We start from the raw sequence: 18,266 nt of genomic DNA, 5'->3' as shown, positions 1-18,266 counted from the left end.
CAACGGGTCGTCCACTGGCTGGAACTGGACCTCAAGGTTGTCGCCCAGGGCTTCTGCCTTCTCGGAGTTCGAGAGAGCCAGTCCTCCCGGCACTAGCAAGGGGGGGCGACGGAGTGGGGACTCGCATCACCCGCTTGGCCATCTTCCAAAGCGACTGGTCCTCGCAGACCAAGGAATCAAGCGTGTCTCTCCACTGTTCGTTGCTCCACTCGTTGAGCCGATAGGTCACCGACCTCTGCAGCCTGTTGACCTGGGCCTTGAGAGCGGGGTCCCTCGTAACCTGCCACCGCCTCCTCAGCCTTCAGGCGTATTTCATCCCGAATACTAGCGGGCAGAAGCGGTCGCCTGTCAACGCGGGGTCGAAGCTTGGGAGCGGAAGCTGCTGTGGCTTCCATTATAGCACTTGTCAGCTCCTCGACGCACTTGTCGATTGCCTCCTCGTCGTTTACCACGGGATTCCCGGGGAGTCTGCTTTCGAGGCAGGCCTGGAATGCAGCCCAGTCTATTCTCGCGAAGTCTGGGCGATCAGGCAGGTTTTGAAAGGACGATCTGCACGTGGTGTCGATGAGGACGGGCAGGTGATCTGAGCTGAGTGCGGGGCAGACAGTCAGGTGCACCGGCAGGACGAAGTCCTTGATGAGGACAATGTCAAGGACATCGGGGGTTCCGTTGTGTGTGTAGGGAGCCGTGGTTGGGGAGTCCGGCCCTTAGATCAAGCTGGAATTTCTGTTGGCGTAATCCCGCAGGATCGAGCCCCTCGCAGGGATCAGCATAGAATTCCAGTCCGTGTGTTTCGCGTTGAGGTCACCAGCCAATAGGACCGGGACACTCCGGCTCAGGCACTCGGTCAGGTCCTACTCAATCCAGGGCCGCGTGGGCGAGAGGTATGCCGCCGTGAGCTTCACTTTCCTGGTTGCCAGCACTAGGTGAATGGCGGTTGCTTCCAGTTGCTGCAGACCCGAGACCGGCACAGGCTAATGATCTATGACCCTGCGGACAAGGATCGCCATGCCTCCCCACTGCGTCGAGCGGTCCATCCAGTGGCAAACATAGTTCGCGAAACTTAAGGCCCGACCAGACGTGAGGTGAGTCTCTTTCAGTAGGCAAACGTCGACTCCGTGGTCACCGAGGAACTGTTCCAGCTCCAGCTTCCTACCGCGAACACCGTCGGCGTTCCAGTAAGCCAGCCGCAAGGCCTTACCTCCGTGTCTCCTAGGCCGCGCAGTCATACTCGGCTACGAAGAGGATAACGGTTTTGAGGACGGTTCGCGGACTGGCCTCCCCGGATGGAAGGGAGGGGGCCGCAGCGAGAAGACGGCGTGTCATCTCGACGCAGGCCTGGATCGGGAGGTTCTCCAGGAGATCTGAGATGCCCTGGAGCGGGGAATGACCCTTGGGTGGGGTTGGGCCAGTCTTCTTGGAAGCAGGTGCTGTGGGATTCGCCACCGGCACTACAGGACGAGCGGGCTTAACATTGCCGTCCTTAAGGTCAGCCTGCCTCTCAGTCCGTGCAATAGCGCCGGACGGCGTTGAGGCGGGGTTCTTCGCAGCCTTGGCTTTGACGACGCGGCCACCACGGACCACGTGGTTCCAGCCAGGGCCCAGGTTTTCCTGTTCCGGAGAAGGCTTAGCTGGCGCCGATGAGGGCGCTGGCAGGCGCGTGGAGACGCCGTCCTTTCGGCCGCGTTCCACTATCGCACGCCTTCGCTTCCTTCCACTTACTGCAACCTCTGTAGTTAGCAATGTCGTTGTCCCCGCAGCTGCAGCACTTAAGGTGCTGCTTGGAGGTGGCACACGACCCGAGTGGGTGGGCGTCCCCGCAGGCCACGCATCTGGGTGCATAGCTGCAGTTTCGCGAAGCGTTGGCACCCTTGCAATGCATGGGCCCCTTCGGTGCGACGTACGTCTCCACTTTCACCCGCAGTCCGCAGATCTCGGTTAGAGCACGCACCTTCGCCACGTCGGGGCCCCGTGTTTTCCTCATGGGTAGTCCGTCAACTGGCTGTTCCAATTATATTCACCCACACCAAATCGTTTGTACAGAAAGAACTTAAGCAGAAAGAACTGTAACATTTAACACTACTCATGTAATAAATTCTTACCAAAATGACGCTCCAAACCGTAATCTCTGCAAAGAATAATATATTTGCTATTGCATCCTTTTTTTTTAGAAAAAGAACAGTGATATGAAATGACACCTGATGATGGACAAGGTTAGGAAGTGGTAAGAGACCTTCCCCATACGCGACTTTGTTTGCATCGCCTCTCATCTTGCTTCGAATGGAGTAAAGTTATATTTGTGATCATAAGAAAAGAAATACTTTCAAGCGGACCAACGTTTGCGTGAAACATAAATAGCATACAGAGAATGATAAAAGTCATTTGTTGATTAGCAGAAGTGAGAGGCCACGAATAAAAACAGAAGAGACAAAACGAATTTCAACCTAATCCAACGGTATAAACATTTTAAGTACTACCGATATCAACATCAACATTAAAGATGATCTTATTAGGAACAAACTATGTTGTGGTAAAATAAGAATTGAACAAAACCAAAATAATTGTGTGGACGAAATTATTATATTAATATTTTTATAATTATTCTGATCGTCTCTTCTCAAGGGACAGACGCGACCAATGCAAATCATGTTACCAAAATTAAAAATTGTGATACTGACTGGACGATGTAAAAATCCCTGTATACACACACGTCCCATATGACGCTCTTTCCCACAATCTTGCTGTTCGTGCTGAAAGTGTGCCAAGCCTCCGGTTATTCGGCGACACTTTGTCAAGTGTGTAAGCCACACAGTTCAATTATCCAATTCAAGTGCCAGACTGCGGGGAATTGGACACGACCTGCTTAAAGGAGAAAAGCGGGACTAGATAAAGGTACTTCAGTAGAGATGTTGGTTAAGAAATAAACTGGAAACCCTCTCCACAGGTGAAATACTATCATTGTACTGAAAAGTACGAGCTTGGGCACTCGGCATAATTAATTGGTCAGGTTTTCAGACACTCTATGCTTACTTTAATATTCTGACGGGTCCCAACTTTTCGTTGGTTTCGATCTATAGACATTCGGTAGGATTCCTTGGACGAGGGATCGGCCTGTCGCAAGGCCCAAGCCTCAGACCCCGAAACTCTGTACCAGGTAACAAAACACACTTTTTCCCTAAATTTTTCATAACTTTCTTGTTTACATTTTAAATCTTGTCTTGTAAGATTGTGGACAGACAGAGTAAAAGTAGGCAGTAATCGAAGACGATGCCTTTGCTTATGATAAAAGGTCAAATGTGAAACATCGACCCAGACTCGTTTGGTGCAGAATGGAAGAAATTAGTTTGCTTACAACTTTGTATTATGATAATATCTGATTGCCGTCAGTGACCTTGTGCAAATCAGCGCAATATGTTGGACTGTAGAATGTGACGTACTCTGATCTGTCTTCTGTGTTATACCACCGTGTAGTCTGGTAGAAGTTTGTCACCAACATTTTAGAGGTAGTTATCTTCCTGAAGATGAAGACAGAAAGTACCTCTGAAGCTCGATAAACTTATGCCAGACAACGCAGCGCTACAACCCAGAAGGCAAACATCTGTGTTGGGTAGAAACTGGAGAAGGTAGAAGGATACTTATTTCCCGTACTTAGGTCAATCTTAGAAGAAAAGTAATCTCAGGGCTGTCGCGGCGACTTATGGATGCTGGACTGAGATTTGGTCGGGATGAATGGATCATAAATTGTAATAAGGGATCCTAGTAGTTAAGCAGGTTTATTATTTGAACGCCTCCTGACCTTACGTCATGTCACAAGTACTGGCGTCATCCGCGTTACCGAAGAAAACATCTGTCTGATCGAAGCAAATGAGAGCTAGATGCGGATGTGCCCAACACGTTACTCCCTGTTGCCAAAATTACCTAGAATTACCTTCATCAGAGGTTCGAATATTTTACTCCACGCATAAATTTACGCTACCATGACCAGCGAAAATCTAGTCACTTCATCAATGACCGTCATTCATTCATCAAACTGTATTTGGGATTGGTGGCCCGACGTTAAGTCATCCGTCATGTGCAGTCGTCTGCCACTAAAGGGAGCTTCTGTCCTTTCAAATGTGTCTTGTTCCTTATCAAGTCTTCACACTTATTTAAATTTCAAGTTATGATAATACTCGTATTCAATAATTACAATTTGTTGTGTACAATATATTATAAACACGATTTCTGTCAGTCCAGGCAGTGAGCGGCAGATTATGACTCAACTTAATTTAGCTTATCTTTAACTGTAGCTCAGTCAATCGAACAAACGCCACCGAGTTTAAGCCTCTTATATTCTCTGCGTTGAATTTCGCCTTGTCATTTCTTACGAACATCTGCGTAAGTGATGAGTTACGCTTTCTGCCCGCAATATTTCTCAAAGCCACATGCAAATCGCGGGCAGGTGTAGGGTTTAAAGAACTGCCAGGAGGAGGTAAGCATTCACAATCATGAACTTAATCAGTACTTTGCGGAGGATTAGCTCAATGTTAGCGTTTGATTGAACACTTTTAAAGAGGGTGTAGACTGTAATAAATGTTATACTGTCGTGGCGTGTGTAATCTTCCTGTCAAAGATTACACCGATATTTCAAGCTACTTAAAAAAGGGATGTTCAGTCCGTTCGGCGTTAACACAAGTCTATGAGAGAAACATGGCGCATAGCCGTAAATGAGCCGAATGGAAATTCGATACTGACTTTTACCCCGCCCGACGCAGTGACGATTTTGATTGGCATTTCCTTTACGCCAGATTCAAATGATTAAACCGACATTACTCGGTAAAACGAAATCTCGTAGTGATATGTGCGTCCATCTTGATGCAGGTCCGATATTTATACTGCCACCACTGGAATCAAATGTGGCGTTGGGAGAAGAAAAAGTTATTAAAGTTCTGTTAAATAAAAATCTCCGGACTAGGGATAGGGCTTAGCTCTATCTAGTGGGCCCAACTGTGTAGGAACCTGAAGACGGAGATAGAGTCCCATCTCCGAAACGTCGTTTTACGTTTTATATTTACTAGACGATGGATAATATCCAAGTAAATTTTTATTCAATTGACTCTTCACTACCGTCAAGAAGTTTTAGATTTGATATATCAAAGTTCTGTTTACTCTATTTACTACTGATTTTTCTAATTTCTTGTGCGGTGAAGTATAACAACGTCGTTTTTGCAGATGAAGACGACGACAGACCAACTCAGTGTTAACCTGAAAAACGACTGATAATGAGAAGTCAAACAACGGCTTTGAAGCCAAATTTTACGCAGAGTGATGATGCTGAGCGTTCTTCGAGGTATAACGTTACAGGCCCACGTAGAGATAAAGGGACATTTTTTAACATTTTATAAAAATTATACCGCCATGCCAATCCCCCGTGGGTCAGGGCCTTGCAACTTCCCCTTGGTGATATACAGGGCTATTCAAAAAGATTGTCGGGGTTTTGTGAATTTTTGTGGGGCAATGCATTAAACATACGATTATTATCATTACACTGGTGGATAGAGAAACTCTCAAAGTTTTGTTCTGTACCGCCCGCCATCCAGTAGTTACGCGATTGGCCGCCAGGTGTCAGATTTTGCAATATGGCGTCTAACGGTAAGAAGAAGGCTTTTTGTACTCTCGAATATCATCAAAGTCGGTCCGTTACCATTGTCCAACGGCACGTCCACACGAAATTTGGGAAGGTTCAAGTATTTGTCCTCCCTCTACCTGCGACTATCCCGGATCTGAAGGTACGTATCAGACCCGCCATTCTAAACATCACCGCTGACACGCTGGGGCGTGTGTGAGAAGAAATGGACTATCCTGTAGATATCTGCAGATTGACAGAAGGTGCACATATTGAGCATTTATAATTCATGTAATAAAACTTGGAGAGTTTTGCCACACAATTAAACAAGATTGGTATTCCTACCTCAATTGTACTACGTGTTGTGACTTTCTAAAACCCCGAAAATCTTTTTGAATAGCCCTACGTTTTTTTACATACATACGCATATTCTGTCCAATTTCCTATATGCGTAACGTAACAATGACCATGTTATATCGTTGAATTACTAAACGAAGCGTCTTATTAACTTCATTATAGTGAATGAATCTGAAAATTATCTGGGAATAGTCCAAATGAATATCAGCAGATACTCTAGGTTTGCGTTTCTCATACCAGAGGTCACTGAAAAGGTTTAAATTATGTAGGGTTTGAGGTTTTTACGGCGGTGAAGATGGCTGTCTTCTGGGTTGTTACATAGTGGAAGTTTACCGACGTTTCAGAGGTCCTTGCTGCCTCCATCATCAGGGCGATGACGGCGCAAAAACCCAGAAGTCTGCAGTCTTCGTTTAAATTGTTTGCGCGCGCACGTGCGTGTATAAACGTCAATGTGCACTCTCGTATTTTGCGTTTCTGATGAACTCTTATGCCATATTTCCAAACTTTCTTCCTACCTTATCTTGGTCAGTCGCAAGGAGAGGTTTAAGATCAATCGAATTTTTCTCCTGCAACAGCTCGGTAAGTTTAAAATATTTTGTTAAATTCGAGCAGAGATTTGGAAGCCTACAGTGATCCACAGCGGTGCTAATTTTCTCCTGATAAAACCGTATAACATTTCTGAACAAATATCACTGGCCAATAACATACAAATTTAATTGAACACGGTCTTTCGTGAGAAGCTGACAGTTGTTGAGATATAAAAAAAAAATTATCCGAATTTATGCAATAAAATGCTTCACTGCTGTGTACCGTAACTGATACAGATTAATCCAATCCACTACCCTCACATCATAGCCCATCTCTTTAAAACCACCTGCATCTTTCCAACGAATCCTGCGTCTTCTGGTCCATTTCGTAACACGAGATTCTATCACGCCCAGGTTTCCTTAGCCCTCAGCGCAAACTCCAAGCTCGGAGGCCACCTCTAGTTGGCCGTAAGCGACTTTTTATTCAATTCATTCGCATACCATCCACATTTTGAGGCGCCAGACATCTCGATCGAGCGAAGACGATTCTAAAATCCGCAAAGGTTAGTTTCTAGCGAACGCCTTGCGCATGTGTACACTTCCTAATTTGTTCACAATTTTCCCACCTAATATATCGTTTAAGGATGAGCCGGACTGTAGGACCGGAGTTCGATCCACGACGGGGGCAGAGGATTTTTCCTCTAGCCTCTGGGGCCCACCCAGCCTCCTCTATAATGGGTACCGGGGTCCTTTCCCGGGGGTAAAGCCGGCCGGGGCGTGATGCTGACCACTCACCCCCATCTAGTGTCGAGGTCAAGGAAGAGCGAAGCTATACCTCCACTCCCCCCAAACGCCTACATGACGTACAGTGGGACAAACTTTACTTTACCTTACTTTACTTTAATATATCGTTTAAAGAAACAAGGCATGGCAAAAACTTACGACAGAGACGACTATTTTTAGATGTCCACCGCCGATATTTTTAATCTATAATTCTGTTTTAAGGATAAATCCTAAATTAAACTGATTTATTCTTCATAATTTTTATTTCAAGTATCGCAGGTACATTTCAGACATACATTTTTTAATATAAAGACAGTGGTACAATACGCTAAACACTTCCCGTTACGGGAACATCGTCAAACGGTTCCAGGCGTAAAGAATGCCTCGGCACACGGCTTGGGACGTTGAACCACGTATCGAGCTAAAAGGACTGGGTATCGATACGACGGGTCGGAGGGGTCTCATCGGGTCATTGCAGTAAACAAACCATGTAAGTGATTTCACAAGACAGGCGACCGGAACGTTCAGACCTCCTGCCCATAGAAGCAACTTGACTGTTCAACAGTTCAGCCACATTCAAGTCCCTGCAAAGATGCGTCGATAAATATGCTCACCACCAAATATTCACCCTTTCTCCCCCGCTCAAAATTCTTGGCGTGTCACCCCCTCATACAAACACAACAGACGATGGTCAATATTTTTGAAACAGCTGTCATGTTACCTGGCCGTTCCGTGCACCGACCAGGCCGTGCCGAGTGCACCCATCTGCAGCACTAGGGAAGGGACTCCGGTCCTTACAGTCGACTATGTACGAGGTGCGATCGGAAAGTTTCCAGACTGCGCCTATAAAAACTCCGTACACTTATCTCAGGTATTAAATTCATCCATCACCCTCGAAGTAGTTCCCCTGGGAGTGAACATAACGATCCCAGCGCCGCTGCCAAGCCTCGAAGCATCCCTGGAAATCTTTCTTTGTCAGCCTGTCAAGCATCATCTGCGATTCTGCCTGAATCTCTTCTATCGTCTCAAATCTCCTTCCCATTAGCTGAATTTTCATCTTTGGGAAGAGGAAGAAGTCACACGGCGAATAAGGAGGGTGCGGGATGACGGCCATGGTGTTTGAGGCCAAAAACTGCCGAACTTTGAGGGCGGTGTGCGCTGGCGCGTTGTCATGATGCGTCGCATGTGGAGTTCTTCCTTTAGAATCAGCTGACAGGTCCCATAGCCTATCCCAACAATGTCGCACAAGTCGTTGATGGTACGACGTCGATCTTCGTGAATGGCCTGCCGAATCTTCGTAACATTTTCGGGCGTTGTGCTCGAAGATGGTCGTCCAGAACGCTCGTCATCATCGACAGAGGTTCGGCCATTTTTAAAACGTGAATGCCACACAAAAGTTTGTGCACGACCCATTGCGGACTCCCCAAATGCTTGCTTTAGCATTTCATAGGTTTCCGTAGCCGTTTTGGCGAGTCTTTGGCAAAATTTGATTTGTTCATGAAAATCCGCCATTCCGAAATCGCAGGAGGGTCGGTGTAATGCACTACCAAAACGCCCGTAACTAAGAAACAAATGCTAATTCGATGATGCCGGCTGGCACACTGATTCACTATGAATGTAGGCCGCACCCCCTAAAGGCAGAAGCTCGTACTACATCCGGTTCACCCTCTATAGACACAGTCTTGAAACTTTCCGATCGCACCTCGTACGTCTCTCTAATTTCATCAGTTGAAAGAATTGTGCGTCAGAACAGAGAATCAGAGCGACACAGGAACTGTGAAAGTCAATGTTGGAGGAGTTTCCATGTAACCTTGTGACATACCGCACGTCCAACTTGAAGACGTTGTTTTGACGGTACCACAGTGGTGAGCATGCGCAGAGCGTGTCATGCTACCTTCCTACCTCAAAGTATGTGATTTACGTGTTTGGTTACTTACGCAATGTCTTAAACCAGAAACTGTATTGTTAAATTCATTTCACCGATGGATTTTAGGTATTATAAGGGAATGATGCGATTATTTCACGGTGCGTGCAACGTTGTCTCAGTTCATTCTGCAAGTTTCTAATTCCCACCGATACAAATTGATTAACACATCCTTAGTTAACCACGTGGAAAATGTTTCAAGGACTAAATTTATATTTGTACGTGATGGAAAGTAACGTCATCATACATAGCGAGGCTAATAATTCAGACACTTGTTTCCATTAAAAAGTGTATGCACGTGCCGGACAGAAATGGATACTACATATCTGTAAGATGTCCGACACACTGAACTCCGGAAGTAATGACGCAACCAGTTACGAAATAGAATAAACAAATAAATGATTAAAGTTCATCTTGTTGTAATAGCGTTTTAATTGTCAATGTGAGCAGCAGTGTTATCGGGTGCTCCATCTGACATTTTGTACAAATTACAATAACTGAACATAAATATGGCCACTGAAGACATACTAAAATACACTAAGGTAAAATGACCTGATAACGATGAACGTTCAACGAAACAAGTCGCCATACAATGAAACATAACATAAACTTGTGGTAAATTCCAGAATCACCGACCACCAACCAATAGGATGCACGTATTTCATTGTTACCTGTTGGACTATGTTTATGATTACTCCATAGTAATCACTGACGCAGAACAATTCTGCTCTAAATTTATTACTACAGCTTTGTATCTTAAATTAAGAAGAAACACAAAAGTATTTACTGACACCACGAGGCAGAGTCAAAGGAGAGCCTTAAAAGTACAAAAATAAAAGTCTAGAACCTATCGTGAGCACAGTAAATCATCAAGAAGGGTTAGAGGCACACACTATGTGCGGTAGACGTGGCAACGCAAGCTCTATGACGTCAGCAGAGCAGTGCAAAGATGGCTGCTCCCATGGAAGCACGCACGAAATAGGAGCAGCGTTGTGCTATCAGTTTCTTGGTCAGCGAGGGTGTAAAACCAATCGCCACAAGGAGTTCTGGTATGGTAACGCATACTTATCGCTGCAGTACGCATACAAATGGAGTACCCGTGGAAAAAAAGTGACAGTGGAACCAAGGTTCCGGAGAATTTGACGTAAATACGTCTATACGGAAAGGAAGTTTATATATTGACTTTATTCTAAATATTTCCTTTATACATGCTTTACAATTGAGTAAAGTTTGATTAAGACTTTGCTTATTCAACTTAAATTAGTTACGCTTAAGATGGGTATGTGGTAGCTGAATGTAATGTAAAGTAATGTAATGTTTTATAGGTAACAACAATGCCGAGTAAACACGACGTTCCCTAGGTAACCATTTGTTATCGGATCTTACACTTTTTCATTTCCCTTTTTCGTTACACTTTTTTGCCGAACGACCCTTCCTTATAGACGTATTTACGTCAAAAAATACTTAAAATGTTTAAGCATTTATACGTTCACAACACAATTAGCATATCCACTTTCTCCCTAACAATGAGCTGACTTCTATAAAACGCCAAACGATGTCAAGGCGAAATTTTCACATATCTGTTCCTTTTTTTTGCAGACGGAGTAAGTACAGTTGGGGTCGTGACCCATTGGATGCGCACGTTCCCCTCCACGTGAGCGATACTGTGTTATGATTCAATGTCACGTGTCTCGTTATTTACGTCACAGCTCCGATCACAGATACGAGAGATGTCTTACAAAGAAATGTGGGGCAGTGCTGCTGCGATTTGTAAGGGACTTCATTATTCACGCACTTTGTATCAACAACTTGTCTCTTCACTGAAATATTTAACAAGGCTTTGTCGAATGTTACAGATGATTATGAGATAATGATTACGAATTATTAACTGCGAACGACAGAACACACATGTTCTGTTAACTGAGTAAGAAGATGGCTGTCGTCTGGGTTGTAGCGTCGTGTAGTGTCTAGATGTTTACCGACCTGGTACCTCTGAAACGTCGGTGGACTTGTACCAGACTTCAAGGCGCAACAACCCAGATCCACAAAATACCTCTGTGAGGACTTTTAATCTATGCCTAGGATAGACATAAGGTACAGTCCACAGATCAGGAGAAAATCCCTGCTAGGAATTCGATATACGCGCATGCGCAAGATTTCGCTGTGAGTGACGACCCATCCTAAAAGCATTCGTTCCACAACCACTGAACGAACAACAGACGACAGGCTTTCATGTGTTCTAATGGGTACAGCTTTAAGATTACCTCACAGCGATTTAATCTAGAATATTATCGCAACACATTAGACGTGCGCTCACTACATGCTACTCTTAACTGCTTGATGTTTTCAGTCTGTGTAGTAGCGTAAAACTCTGACGTATCACACTTCCCACCAATAGCAGCCCTCTAGTCCAGCTGATAAGTAACATTCCCCCCGCACCGCACCAGAAACGACTTCCCCTTGCAGGGTTTTTCTCGTGATCTGTGGACAGTACTTTCGCTTAAGAAAAATGAGCGCTAATTAATTAATTCGTTTGTGTGAACAGCTAATGAATAAAGAAGTAGCTAACCATGGGCGCGATCAGATATCTGAAGTGACAAGTTACCGAGACAAATGGAGGCAGAATTTCTTACCACTTCTCCACTGATAAAATTTATGAAGAAAGAATTTAGTCTCATTCGAGAGAAAACTACTTCCCGTTCTTAAAGCCCTCACCGTCACGCCTGACTGGACAAGTGCTTCGTTCATGTCATGGGGTCTACGAGAGGGTCTGGCGGAGTCTGGGGGTCGGTTCTTTGTTGGTGCTTCCGGGAGAAATCTGGCTTCAGCCCGGCCATGAAGATATTTACGCATTTAATTCAGTTAAAAATATACTTTATAAATTGTTTAATTTGTATGCGATTTGTGACGATAATGCTGATAATTTCTGTGACATTTTAGGGGTCATAGGCTGTTGGCACTACTTCAGCAACTTTACACTTTTATATCGGGATACTGGGATAATGGGAACGACCCGTTCTTCAAGTGCCTGAGCACTGCGGGTCCCAACTTTTCATTGGCTCGATCTATAGACATTCGGTAGGACTCCTTTGATGAGGGATCGGCCGTCGCAAGGCCTCTACCTGTACACAGGACAACGCGGACAAACATCCATGACTTGAGTGGGATTCGAACCCACGGTCCCAGCGACCAAGCGGCCACTGCGGACCCCTTTACACTTTTATACTATATTTACTTCATTTTGAACTAATTTTGACGAGTTTATAACCTCCATTCAGTCTCTCGTTTTTAAGAGCTCCACTCTTGTCTTCTTTCATTTATTTAACAATATATTAAACAATCTGTCTTGTCCCTACGTCTAACTACCTTCTGCGCACTTGTTCATGGATCCAAATTCCAAATCCTCTTATCCAAAATCTCATCCCCCAACCCTTTCTTCTCTCCCTTTCCTACAAATCAGACAAATAATTATTTCTATGCCTTCCACAAACCATCCTTCCGCCACAATACAACATTCCCTTCAATTCCCTGCACATCGTGATCACGTGATCATATCTTCTACGCCAATACGCGTTCAATCCGATTCTACGTACACAACTGACCCTGAGTTTTATTTATTGCTTGTGTGAATCTTGTATCTAATTAACTATCATAAACTTAATCTTCCCATCGCAATTTACATAACTCTACGACGTCTGAAATATTTTTAAAACCTTAATTTCTACAATCTTTCCAAAACACGGTGTTTCATAATTTTGAGGAAAATTCTGGTCCTTTTTCCAACTGTTGTGCTGTAAACTTAAGGGCAAGGAATAATGTAAAGAAGAGACTTGGTTGGATGAACGTGCTCTTACATTTCGTGACACATTATTTCTGTTCAAACTGCCAGATATATCAGACCAAACCAGCTCGCTTGTACCGCCACGTATGACAAAATACTTAAATACCGAATTAAATTACCTGTCTACCTTTAAAAATTACTTCAATCACAAAAATAACTTATATTTAACAAATAAAATAAAAATTTTCTTGGATATTATCCATCGTCTAGTAAATATAAAACGTAAAACGACGTTTCGGAGATGGGACTCTATCTCCGTCTTCAGGTTCCTACACAGTTGGGCCCACTAGATAGAGCTAATCCCTATCTCCGGACTAGGGATAGGGATTAGCTCTATCTAGTGGGCCCAACTGTGTAGGAACCTGAAGACGGAGATAGAGTCCCATCTCCGAAACGTCGTTTTACGTTTTATATTTACTAGACGATGGATAATATCCAAGAAAATTTTTATTCAATTGACTCTTCACCATCGTCAAGAAGTTTTAGATTTGATATTTAACAAATAACTTCGTATTTTCTTCAACAACAGAATAAAAACCACAGACAGTTTTTTTAACCGGCCCGTTAAAAATAAAACATACTGCTGCAAAGATATTCGTAATAAATAAAGTAAGACATGAATTTTCCTTCCATGTCACTACGTAGGTACTCACGACATCGAAAAGTGCTTCACAGAAAGCTTGTAGATCTTATTTAATTAATTAATTAATTTAACGACCCTCTCAGAAGAAGCCTGGATCGTCGAATGATTATAGAATAATAAATTTTATTTGAAAGGAGCGGTCATGAGCGAACGTCAAGTGTTATTCCCACATTTGCCTGCAGGATCTGAGGAAAACCACGACCAAAGTTAGGAAAGCCGGTCTCTGGGCCAAGCAGATCTAATGGGCTCTGTATTGTGTATAATATATTATGTACAAATTAATTTTCACTAATAAATTCCACCTGAGCCTCACAGCTAAATAACTTTTTCATGCAGACTCAAATTCCACAGAATTCCATTATATGCTTTGAGATAAAACGTGCGGACGGACATACATTATTTCTTAATTTTCCGCAAAGAGCAAATAATAATTGTGAGAGTAGTGACCAAGGCAGGCTTTCTGTAACCACGAAGGACGCTATAAGCTTCAAGAAACGTAGCATGAACGTTACTTCAGAGCCGGTGTAAGATGTAGCCACCCCTTGGGCTGGATGAGCAGGGCTCGGAGCTGAAAGGTGGAGACAAACCGAATTCCGTTTTTCACGAAAAATCATTATTAATGTACAATCTTCTTTGAATTAAGTAAAGTAAACTGTGAACAACGCGATGCTGTGCACTTGCTTTGTAGTTGTATTGTCCTCGTGACATTTGACACGTATTAACCGACCGACAGACCAACCAAGAAGCTTAAGTTCGTTCTTTCATTCAGACAAAGCTGTGAGGTTACACTCTTGAGCTATCAGAAATTCAATCTCCACTGGATTATACCGAATGCTGCAATGGTCGGCGACTGGTTGCAGGGTCTCTCTACCAGAAGAAGGGTGTAAAAACAAATATCAATAAAGAATAATACACATCTTGACTACAGAACAAATTATTCTACAGGTTGATTTTTTTTTTTTTTAGTGTTCTGTCTGACGACAGGTCCATATGAACAGGATCCTTCCATCCTTTTCTCGGACTGGGACCTGTTCATATACGTTCTTGGCACATGATCCAGAAGTGGTTTGCCATTGCCTTCTTCTGTGTGTGAATGGAGTAATTGTTGGGATGCCACGGAGAAACCGGGGAAGCCCCCGGAGGAAAACTCCGTGTTGCCTAGACCACGGCCTTGCCCAACACAAGTTATAAATTCGGGCACCGCCGGAAATCGAACCCGAGACCCCAGGATTACAAGGCCAGCGTTCTAACCGCTAGACCAGCTCATCTTATTATTATTTAGTGTTCTGTCTGAGGACAGGTCCATATGAACAGGATCCTTCCATCCTTTTCTCGGACTGGGACCTGTTCATATACGTTCTTGGCACATGATCCAGAAGTGGTTTGCCATTGCCTTCTTCTGTGTGTGAATGGAGTAATTGTTGGGATGCCACGGAGAAACCGGGGAAGCCCCCGGAGGAAAACTCCGTGTTGCCTAGACCACGGCCTTGCCCAACACAAGTTATAAATTCGGGCACCACCGGGAATCGAACCCGAGACCCCAGGATTACAAGGCCAGCGTTCTAACCGCTAGACCACCGTGGCACGATTCTTCATTACATGCAATAAATATAACATTCGTGTTACACCCGTAAAATTAAACCATAAAGCTCAACACTGCATAATGACAATATACAGCTAATATTTTGGTGAGAATAACTGCCAATTTCCTCATAGGACATCACGTGTTTCCGCTTCGGCTCTCAGTGGCCTCTTATTTACATTTATAACAGATGACTTACCTCAAGTTCTGCTGGATATAATACTGGCAACGCGGAAGCAAACAATTTCTTCCCGTTAGTTGGATAGGACGAAACGGACCGGTTAAGTGGCCTCCGCGATCACCCAACTTCAACATGTGGAGCCATCTGAAGGACGGAGTTTACACGAAAAGAGTCAACGCGCGGGGCGACCTTTGGCGTTTGACTCAAGCGACTGCGAAGACAATAAGACACATGACTGTAAATTCTGCGCGTACCACAAATTCTTAGCATCACAAAGACAGCATATTCAGCAAATTTGGTAAACGTGTACACATTACAACTGTGGTGTGTAAAGTCTAATAAATAAATGTATTCCTAAAATAAAAATGTACTTGTCTCATTTGAATTCGTAATGTTTCCCGTTCCCGCTACAAGAAGTTGGAACTATACGTAGATATTTACTAACATTTCAAAGGTCCTTGCTGCCTCAATCATCAGGGCAATGATCAGGCTTAAGTGCCCTGTTACCCGTGGCAGCAAGAACGTATGAAACGTCGATAAATGTCTATAGACTACACGGAGCTACAACTCAGAAGACAGCCATCTTCGTACTCAGCCGTGAGAACCTCAATTTTTCCATCAGGATTTTATGTTAGGGAAATAACCCAAATTAAGGGCGCTTGAGAACATGGTACTGAGGAGGACATTTTGACTTGTGGTGCGCGAAGTGACAGGGGACTGGAGAAAACTGCGTAATCAGAAGCTCCATAATGTGTACTTTTCACCATGTAGCTCGCATAGGAAGATGAAAAAGTGTGCATATTTTGACTGGATGGAAGATACCATTCGGAAGATATTAAAATAGCTCTTATGGACATAAAATTGGGGAGTGTGGATTGGATTCATCTGGCTCAGGCCAAGGACTAGTAGCTGGCTCCTGTGAACACGGTGTTTAACCTTCAAGGCTATTTAAATTATGGTAAATGTTCTAAGTAGCTGAGCGTTCTATTAGCTTCTCAAAAAGGACTTTGAAAGGAATGTAATCAGTGTTACTGTGCTGTCACGTGACTATATAACCTTGACCTTTTCTTTTCTTCAACCAGCTAATCCGCGGAAGGCGAGCTCTTCGGAGGAGTGCAAAGTCGTGAAAATGGTGTCGTCAATTACAGCCCGCGCGGTTTGCCGGAACACTTGTTTAAATGTGGAGGTGAGGTCAAAAGAATTTTTTTCGGAAATACGACCCGATTCTCACGTACGACATCACAACACGTTTTTGAATTTCGTTGACATTATTCAGGGAAATGAGTGACTTGCTGACTCGCCGAGATCAGACACGATACGAGTGTTAGCAGGGGACAAAATACTAGGCAAATCTGATCGCGTAATGCGAAGCAAAGAGAGGCACATTTGCAAACTGCCACAGTTGATGTTCATCAACAAAGCACTAAAACATATCCGTATTATTATATAGTGTTCTGTCTGACGACAGGTCCACATGGACAGGATCCTTCCATCCTTTTCTCGGACTGGGACCTGTTCATATACGTTCTTGGCAGATGATCCAGAAGTGGTTTGCCATTGCCTTCTTCTGTGTGTGAGTGGAGTAATTGTTGGGATGCCACGGAGAAACCGGGGAAGCCCCCGGAGGAAAACTCCGTGTTGCCTAGACCACAACTGCAAGCGTGCACTAAGAACGATAATTGGTCCCTATTTTTTGAGGGCACTATCAACTATGATAGTTATTATCAACCGGTTCTTTGTCCCCTCAGTGGTCACATAAGTGACGTCTGAAGATGTTTCCAGCAAGATCGAGTTGAACCGGGCAAGGATTATGTCACGATGGCGATTCTGCGCAGTGTGTTCAGTTTACGATTGATTTCAAGGCCACCAAGACCGCGCAAGTGTTGATCCCCAGACTTTATCTGAAAGGGGCAACAAAAGTGTCAATCCGCAGAGTCAATCACCTGAGGGGACCCTCACAGATTTTTATTCAGAATATGTCTCACGCTGAATAGGTCACGATAAACAAATAGAATTAAAGATACAAGTGGGGTCGACTTCCAACAATCGACTTTGTAATCGCAAGCTCACGATATGAAGAAATATCGACAGGGCTTGTTTTACGTGTTTTCTAAACTTGAAACCACTCTACAGACGCCGTGCAGACTCTTACTATCTCAGTCTTGAGGATGAAGGTGAAGACAATATGTTCCTCCGAAACGAAGTGAGAAGAGATCAGAATGGACTGTCAGTCCGGACAAGAGACCAATAACTGGAAGGAACCCATGTGAAATGACATCAAAACTCTTGGTTGGGTGACAGACAATTCTTTAACACGTCGAGAGGAAGATTCAATAGCTTCAACAGAATAACCTGTTATCATGCATCATTCTGTAAATGTATCCAGACTTCTCTACAGAATATTCTGTACTAGAAACTAGAAATTATAGAAACTGAAAAATAAGTCTGATGAGATCTTGAAGTTAAGAAACCAGGTAGCATCCTGGTTCATCTATAAAGTTTACTAACGACAAATGGCTGCGTTATGTTGTCAATAAAACATAAGAAGTCTTGATGGTAACGCAATGATCATTGGATTCCACTATAATGGCTGTTGTAAGTCACTGAGCAGGTCAGTAGTGGGAATGCGGAGAGGGAGAGAGACAGAAAACAGCAAGTGCACTGAACTTACTGATGTAGTTTGTCACGTGATTGCAAGACCGAGTAAACAGGGACAAGGAACATCCTGATCACGTTACTTTGGTTGATTGGAGCACTCACAGTTGACGTTGCTACTGAGATAGAAAATAAATTTAAATAAAGACTAACTGGACTTAAAACTGA

The 18,266-nt window shown here is 43.9% G+C and overlaps 1 protein-coding gene and 1 long non-coding RNA gene across 4 annotated transcripts in view; one reads left to right on the top strand and one right to left on the bottom strand.

Moving 5' to 3' along the window:
- The window catches only part of LOC110840611 (uncharacterized), a 356,302-nt gene that overhangs the window by 10,021 nt on the left and 328,015 nt on the right, over window positions 1–18,266 (bottom strand). For both annotated transcript variants that reach the window (XR_015534167.1, XR_015534168.1), the window contains exon 5: window positions 15,462–15,654. The gene's annotated coding sequence lies outside the window, so the exon portion shown is untranslated. The remainder of the gene's footprint in view (window positions 1–15,461; window positions 15,655–18,266) is intronic.
- Window positions 9,859–13,345, top strand: LOC110837030 (uncharacterized). 2 transcript variants are annotated; one of them, XR_002545546.2, is made up of 3 exons: window positions 9,859–10,306; window positions 10,796–10,966; window positions 11,742–13,345. It is a non-coding gene; the product is annotated as an uncharacterized LOC110837030 (long non-coding RNA). The 2 variants fall into 2 exon arrangements; XR_002545547.2 differs by having other exon boundaries at window positions 9,860–10,245.

The sequence above is a fragment of the Zootermopsis nevadensis genome, unplaced genomic scaffold (assembly GCF_977971745.1).
Source record: "Zootermopsis nevadensis isolate Lab colony 2312 unplaced genomic scaffold, Znev_1.0 Znev_ptg000008l, whole genome shotgun sequence".
In the NCBI taxonomy this organism is placed as follows: domain Eukaryota; kingdom Metazoa; phylum Arthropoda; class Insecta; order Blattodea; family Termopsidae; genus Zootermopsis; species Zootermopsis nevadensis.
The sequence above is the reverse complement of the archived record's forward strand: the minus strand, read 5'-3'. Positions and strand labels throughout refer to the sequence as shown.